Source organism: Portunus trituberculatus, chromosome 13, assembly GCF_017591435.1.
Source record: "Portunus trituberculatus isolate SZX2019 chromosome 13, ASM1759143v1, whole genome shotgun sequence".
In the NCBI taxonomy this organism is placed as follows: domain Eukaryota; kingdom Metazoa; phylum Arthropoda; class Malacostraca; order Decapoda; family Portunidae; genus Portunus; species Portunus trituberculatus.
Genome location: NC_059267.1, coordinates 10,407,459 through 10,414,958, shown reverse-complemented (window position 1 = coordinate 10,414,958; position 7,500 = coordinate 10,407,459). Strand labels below are relative to the sequence as shown.

At 46.5% G+C, this 7,500-nt stretch overlaps 1 protein-coding gene and 1 long non-coding RNA gene across 9 annotated transcripts in view; one reads left to right on the top strand and one right to left on the bottom strand.

Annotated features, from left to right (window-relative positions):
* The window catches only part of LOC123503317, a 13,238-nt gene extending 8,721 nt beyond the window's left edge, over positions 1 to 4,517 (bottom strand). Inside the window, exon 1 of the long non-coding RNA XR_006674411.1 lies at positions 1,716 to 4,517. This is a non-coding gene — a long non-coding RNA (uncharacterized LOC123503317). The remainder of the gene's footprint in view (positions 1 to 1,715) is intronic.
* The window catches only part of LOC123503312 (GATA-binding factor 2-like), a 52,119-nt gene that overhangs the window by 2,620 nt on the left and 41,999 nt on the right, over positions 1 to 7,500 (top strand). The window contains exon 1 of one of the 8 annotated variants that reach the window (XM_045252990.1): positions 4,651 to 4,771. The exons of 1 other annotated variant lie outside the window; for it this stretch is intronic. The gene's annotated coding sequence lies outside the window, so the exon portion shown is untranslated. Of the gene's footprint in view, positions 1 to 4,650; positions 4,772 to 5,033; positions 5,251 to 5,451; positions 5,839 to 6,153; positions 6,481 to 6,573; positions 6,839 to 7,500 lie in introns of those variants that run through there. 6 more of the 8 variants (XM_045252987.1, XM_045252992.1, XM_045252993.1 and 3 more) reach the window with 6 other exon arrangements.

Genomic DNA, 7,500 nt, shown 5'->3' with positions numbered 1-7,500 from the left:
ACAAAAAATAATAAAACGAATATAAAACAAACATGAACAACAAGAGCAACACGACACAAGGAACGATCATAAGCAAAGATAGTGTTTTCCTTTTTAATGTTATTCTGACAAACAGAGGAGTAAGTATTATCGGGACAAGATAAGACCATACTTCACAACGACAAGGGGCAAGAGGAGGAGGAGGAGGAGGAGGATAAAAAGGCGGCATGTTGGGTGACTCAAGTTCCTATTAAGAGGTTCTGAACGAGACTGATACCTGAATAGATAGATTGTTAGATAGACAGATACATAAATAAATAAATAGATAGATAGACTGGTGAATAAATAGAGTAGTGGATGGATGAATAGATAGATATTTATTGACAACAAAAGTACTTCTTGGATTAAATATATGATAGAATTTTTTTTTTTCCATGCAAGACCGACTGAGTTTCCTCATCAAGTCTGCATTGAGCGTCTGTATCCCACACTTAAAAGAAGAAAAGAAAACACTTAAACTATCAAAACCAATATGCATTTCTTATTCACTTATGAAACTAAGGGAGACGTAAAAACACTCCAAAATTATGAAAACTCGAATTTGAGATAAGGAAAGCTCCACGTAAGAAAAAATTTGACATAGTAAGAAACACACACACACACACACACACTGGCTTCACAAGCCAGAGGACCGGGGTTCGATTCTCCGGCCGGGTGGAGATATTTGGGTGTGTCTCCTTTCACGTGTAGCCCCTGTTCACCTAGCAGTGAGTAGGTAAGGGATGTAAATCGAGGAGTTGTGACCTTGTTGTCCCGGTGTGTGGTGTGTGCCTGGTCTCAGGTCTATCCGAAGAACGGAAATAATGAGCTCTGAGCTCGTTCCGTAGGGTAACGTCTGGCTGTCTCGTCAGAGACTGCAGCAGATCAAACAGTGAATTACATATACCAGATGGAATAGGGACATTAAGCCACTCTTTTACAAACTTTAGAGAACACTTAATAAAGAAAAGGACATCTTAGGACATAGAGCATCTGTATCCCACATTTAAAAGAAGAACAGAAACACTCAAATCAGTAAAAACCAATGTACATTTCTTTCTTCTTCACAGGAATTTCTGGGCTAAAGGGGATACTTTTTGGGGTACCTCCTATCTCAAAGCCCACCCGCTAGGAAACTTGCCCCGAGTGAGGAAGCCTTACCTACGCTCGGACCGTGGACAGGATTCGAACCCGTGCGCTTGGAGACCCTTCAGACCCAAAAGCACGCATGGTTCCACTGTACCACGGCGGCCCCGTTTTAGTCTAATTCCTTCATGAATCTAAACGACACGTAAAGACACTCAAAAATTATGAAAACTCGAATTTGAGAATAGGAAAGTTTGATTTCAGAAAAAAAAATCGACATACAAAGATTTGAAAAAAAAAAAAAACATATACCAGATGAAATAGTGTCATAAAAACCACTCTCTTTCACAAATAGGAGAGAACACTAAACAAAGAAACCGCCGTGGTACAGTGGAACCATGCGTGCTTTGGGGTTCGAGGGGTCTCCAAGCGCACGGGTTCGAATCCTGTCCACGGTCTGAGTGTAGGTTGGGCTTCCTCACTCGGGGCAACGGTTTCCTAGCGGGTGGGCTTTGAGATAGGAGGTACCTGAAAACGTGTCCCCTTTAGCCCATAAGTTCCCATGAAAAGCCCACATGGTACAAAAAAAAAAAAGAAGAGGATGTACGTACTAGGAGTGGGGACTGAGAGCGGTGGGAAACAGTAGAGCAGGTGACAGAGTTCCTTCCCACGCCTCGCCTCGCAGCACCACGGCTTGTGTTCCGAGGCGTTCATTCTCTTATCGGGATCATTTTCAGAGGCCACAGGGATGATCAGTCAAGTTCTTTCGAGTGTTTTTCGCATTGATGGTAGAAAATTATTGGAAACAACCATGAAAACTAATAATTTCCACTAACTTTCACTATTCTCGTTGATCTGTCCATAGAACAATGAAAACACGCATGAAAAAATACAATAATTCCCAATACAGCCTGAACGAAGGGTATGATCTTTACTAAAACTATCCCTGAAGTCATGAAAACGCCCTTGCAAACCAGCCACTTCCATTATAGTCGTACAGCCGTATAAATTCTTGTTATACTATTAATGGAATCATAAAATCAAACTTGAGAAATCAAATACCATCCATTAGAACCTGCGAGAAGTGTGGAATCCTTGTCAAACTATTAACAGAATCATGGAAACACTCTTGAAAACTCCAACATTCTCACCAACGTAGAATCTTTGCACAGAAGTACGGAATTCTTGTTAAACTATTAAGAAAACCACGGAAAACACCTTTGAAAACTAGTCATTTCCACTATAATGTGAGAGAAAAGGTAAAATCTTTGCATAGAAATAAAGAATTCTTGTCAAACTATATTAAGAGAATCAAGGAAAACACTCTTGAAAAATAATAATTTCCACCATAATGTGAAAGAAAGGTAAAATCTCAGCATTGAAGTAAGGAATTCTTGTTAAGCTATCAATAGAATAACGGAAAACTACAAACTAATAATTTTTACCATAATCTGAAAGGCGCGTAGAAAATTTGTAGAACTGCCACAATAATGATGTAAACACCCTTGAAAACCAGCAACTTCAAGCAGCACCCAATACAAGTGACAGATGAGACCACCAATCTTGAGAATATGCCCCCAAAGTTAATTCTATGAGGCAACACTCAAGTGGGCCTTTATTTTTAATCTTTCCTTTTCTTTTGCCCTTGGCTGGCCCTCTTCCCTGCGAAAAAAAAAGAAAAAAAAAAGATTGATACAAATACGTCTTCGTCCTTCTGAGACTTCTTGTTATAAATCCTCCTCTATAACTCGGGATGAAATTTATTTACGTAGTAGTCTCCTCATATTGTTGATCTAGTACAGTATTTTTGTGGATGTAGTGAAAAATATTTAAAGCAGATTATTTTATTATTGCCGTTTTTCTAATTCTAGTACACGTCTTTGATTTCTTTCTTATGTTTATTTATATTCCATTTTTTTTCATCAACCTGCTAAGTTTACTGATGACAACATTTCACACACACACACACACACACACACACACACACACACACACACACACACACACACACTTCTACAGCGCGGTAATATAAGTGTCCGTCTCGTATTAGTGATGTGATCAGCAGAGTGACTATTATTACTTCATCCTTCACTCTTATCTCATGTGTTGGCAAGGGGTGTCATCTCAAGGAGGCCGACTGCTGTTCTCCCATTGGCTGACTTGTAACCTATCGCAGCCAATCACGAAGCGTCCCCTCAAGTCAGATTTTCAAAGATATTTCCTGTTTCCAATAATCTCTCCTCTGATGTAGTGATTTATTGCTATGGTTGTGCTTCTTTGCATGGATAAATGTAAGGAAGGAAAGAATAAAATGTTAATCTAATCTTGCTCATAGGATAAGACTATCTAAGACAGTAGTACCTTATCGTCAATAGTCTATTTAATCTTTTCTAGGGTATAAAAATATTCAAGGCTGCAGTATATCACTGTTTATTGTCTATTTTCAGCCTTTTTTTTAAGGTAGAAAATTATTCTTGTTGGTGATAATAAGAAAAAAACAACCAAGCTATGAAAGGACTAAAGCTAAAAGAAATGATAACTGTGTATACTCTGTTCTCTAACACCAAGTTGTGATTGTTGTCGTGGCCAGCTGAGACAAAGCGAAAGGCAATCTGTAGTTGGGATGGAAATATGTAGGCCAGTCATTCGCGAAGAACCAATTGTCTGAACCTCGTCTCCATTCCCTTCCAAGTGTTCCGTTGTGTCGCGTCTCACTCCCTGGCTGGCAATCCCAAGCACCGCCTGCTGGAGGTGTCTGCCTCACATGATCCAGTGCCCGCCGCGTGATGCCTTGCCAAAGTCTGTACTGTCTCCCTCCCTCCATCCCTCACCTCCTGCCTCCCCCTACCTCCCTCCGTCCCTCCCTCCGACACCCAAGTGGTGCCGAGGCCGGGACACGTGAACTACTGATTCCACGATCCCGACAGGAGAGGAGGGAGGAAGGTACAGGAGGGTGGGTGAGAGGGAGGGAGGGAGGGAGGGGGGAAGGGAAGGAGGAGAATAGGCATAGGCAGACACCGCATTACCTGGTTACATTTAACGTGTGTGTGTGTGTGTGTGTGTGTGTGTGTGTGTGTGTGTGTGTGTGTGTGTGTGTGTGTGTGTGTGTGTGTGTCGCTCCTTCCCCAGTCACGCGACCTCTGGCCAGCGGGCAAAGCGGAAGTGAGGCGCGGCACTGCGACTTTTGGCGCCAAACCGCTGCACAAACATTCGGTGGCGGCGGCAGCGGTGGCCTCGATGCCGCTTTTCGCTAACGGAATCATTCCCACTTTATTGGAGGTAATTCATTTACCTGAACTGCGTACGAACAGGCGGTGCGGTGAGACAGAGCGGGGCGCGGGGCGGGGCCGGGGGGCGGGGTATCGGTGCTATAACGATCGCCCGCTAGCTGCCCGCATCGCTCAGGCAGGGGCTGGGCTGCCCCACGGATCCGCCGACACTTTTTGGAACAGCCGCAGCCAGTGGCATCGATGGGCACGATAAGGCGCTCGATAAGCGATATCAGAGCATGATAAGGCGACGCCCTGTTTACCAGCACTCAAGCCGGACAGAGGAGCGAGCCCCAGCCTGACGCCCCTCCGTCCCCGGCACCAAGGCACACCAACACCCGCGCCGCTGTGCCCCTGTGGCTCGCAACGCCGCGACCATCGCATCCCTCAACATAAAGGTTATTATGTGACTGGCATGTGCGGCAGTGTGAGCTGTAACGATCCGGGCAGAGGGACGCCCGGTGCTGATTGGCTGAACAGGAGGAGGAAGAGGAGGAGAAGGAGGAGAAGGAGGAGGAGGAGGAGGAGGAAAGGAGGGGAGGAGGAGGAGGAGGAGGAGGAAAAGGGGAGGAGGAGGAGGAGGAGGAGGTAGTGGTGTGGCCCTCACTTTGGCCCAGCAGGGCCACACTCCTGGAATAAGTCACCTTCTCACTGTCTCCCTCACTGACATGCGTGTGGCCGCTAACGACACTCACAGACACACGTACGCACACATGCACCTTTCGCTTCCCCTTCCTTCCGGGCGCCGCACTTGCCGCAGGAAAGAAAGCGCGCCGCGCCGAGCTGCTCTCCCACCTGCTGCCCCCCCCTCGCCGCCAGGCACCGCGGGACCCCGCTAGTTGCGGCCGGCACTCCAGCCTCAGCGCAGCGCCAACAGGTGAGTGCCGCGCGCCCGTCACGCTGCCCTCCTCTGCCACTGCTGCGTGCAATGCCTGAGCGGCGAGGGAGGCGGCGACGCGGCGAGCACTTCCAGGTTCCAGGGAGTGACTGGAGGCGACGATCATCCCCGGAAAAGATAGTCCTGGAAAGATTAGTGTTTTATCATTTTATCTCAGAGGGTATATAATGATTGTTCTCGGCCATGGCGAGACGGATCCGCTATCGGTGCTATCTGTGCGTGAGCACACACTAAAATCTTATCTCATCCAACTATCGCATCCGGGAAAAGCTACCTGGAAGGGTGAGCCTATGCGGGAGTCCAGAGGCAGCAGCTGGAAGCTGCCGGCCCGCGGCGGCCACAAGCACCACCACCAACAAGCAGCAACAGGTGGCCAGCCAAGCCTTCTACCCCAACCCTGCCCCGCCCTGCCCCGCTCCGCGCGGCACCTTGGCAGTGACCTGAGATGGCCTCACATGGCCAGGCTGGCGCGGGCCCGTCCCGCTCCGCCCTGACCCGCAGCACCAATTCAAGCTGCTCCAGAACCCAAGCAAGTGCTGTCCACACACTCACAGCGAGGTGGACCAGGTGAGATTCACTTAGTTCTGCATGGCGTGACGCCCTTCAGGTACTCTGCTGGCGACTCAGCCTGCAAGAGCCGTGGTGAGGGGCAGACGCGTCACAACCGCCACTGTCCCTGCCACCTGGCCCATTTTTCCGACACAGCCCACAACTAGACAAAACACGTCACTCCTGAGACGGGAAGCTGAGCCCAGAGGCTTTCAGGCGAGTGATGGTGTGGTTTGGTGTGGTGTGGTGTGGTGTAGTGTGGCGTGGCGTGGCGTGGTGTGGCGTGGCGTGGTGTGGTGGTGTGCTGTGGTGGTGGTGGTTGTTGTGATGGAGGCGGTGCAATCAATTAGTGGTGAACATTGACAATGATACAAATGTGAACATAACCGTACCAGGCACACAACACCATCACCACCAACACCACACCAGCTGTGGTGTGCGTGGCTGGGCTGTCCTTTCACCACGCGTGGGGGAAAGGGAGAAAGGGATAATGATAGAGATAAAGACAAAAGCAGTACTAACAATTAAGGTCTCTCCATCAAGCGTTACAAGAGCGGTGACTCCCTCAGTGCGTCACCACGGTAACTTTCCAGCACAAGAGTTAATGCACGCAGAAAACTTTCCCTCAGGTTCTAGACTCAGGGAAACAGATAATGACAGGTATCGAGTGTTGACAGATATAATGATGGTTATAATGATGATGATAATGATATTGATGATGATGATGATGATGATGATGACAAAATGACAAAAAGAATAATAATAACAATAATGATAAACGTCAATAACAACAACAACAAACATTTCTATACTCTCTCCTCTACCCACACACTCCGAGCGCTACCAAAACAAACAAGCCTGACTGAAATAAAGATCCACATAAACCACTCCACTAAATTGCGCGTTCTTCACGGGTGGGGGAGGCGCGGCAACACGTAATGGCCGCAGCTTGATGGTGGGTGGGTCAGGTGGCGCCAGGTGACCGTGTATACACACCTCTCCGTCTCTCGTCCTGAAAGTTAGTTATCTAGCTTCAACCCTTTTATTCCTATTTGAAACATCCTTTCTTAATAATTCGCCACTCTTGGACTTTTCTTGTTTTACATTTACTACCAAACATTGTAACTCCAAGAAATTGCTAGAAGTATATTCTTTTTATCCCTTCTAAGAGTCCTTTTCTTACTCTGCAGTCAATTCCAAGCATTTTATTAGCAAAAAATAGCAACAAAAAAAAAAACTATTTATCAAACCTTACTTGTAGATAATGAGAAAGACTTCATGCATTATTGGTTCTAGTGCAGTAAATTGTTACTTATTGCAGCAGTGAGAGCAAAGAAAGTGATGAAGTGAAGTGAATGGTTTGTGAGTGTCTTTGTTTGGCTGATGGTGACTAGCTACACAAAAGCGGGACCAGTACAGGTATGAGTGAAGCGGCGTGTTTACCTGCGCCATGACTTACACTCTCTATGGCGGCGGGACAAGATAATGAAACTGAAATTATTGGATGGGCAGTGTATTTATTTCAGCTCTTGTTTTGCCCTGTAGACACTTTGACGTAGAGATAAGATGAAATTTCGTAAAACATTTGAGCTCACATTTTCTGATGAGCTACAAACTGTCTGAGAAAGTGGTTAAAAGATGAAGATGAAAAGAAAACACTTAAACCAGTAAAGAACAATG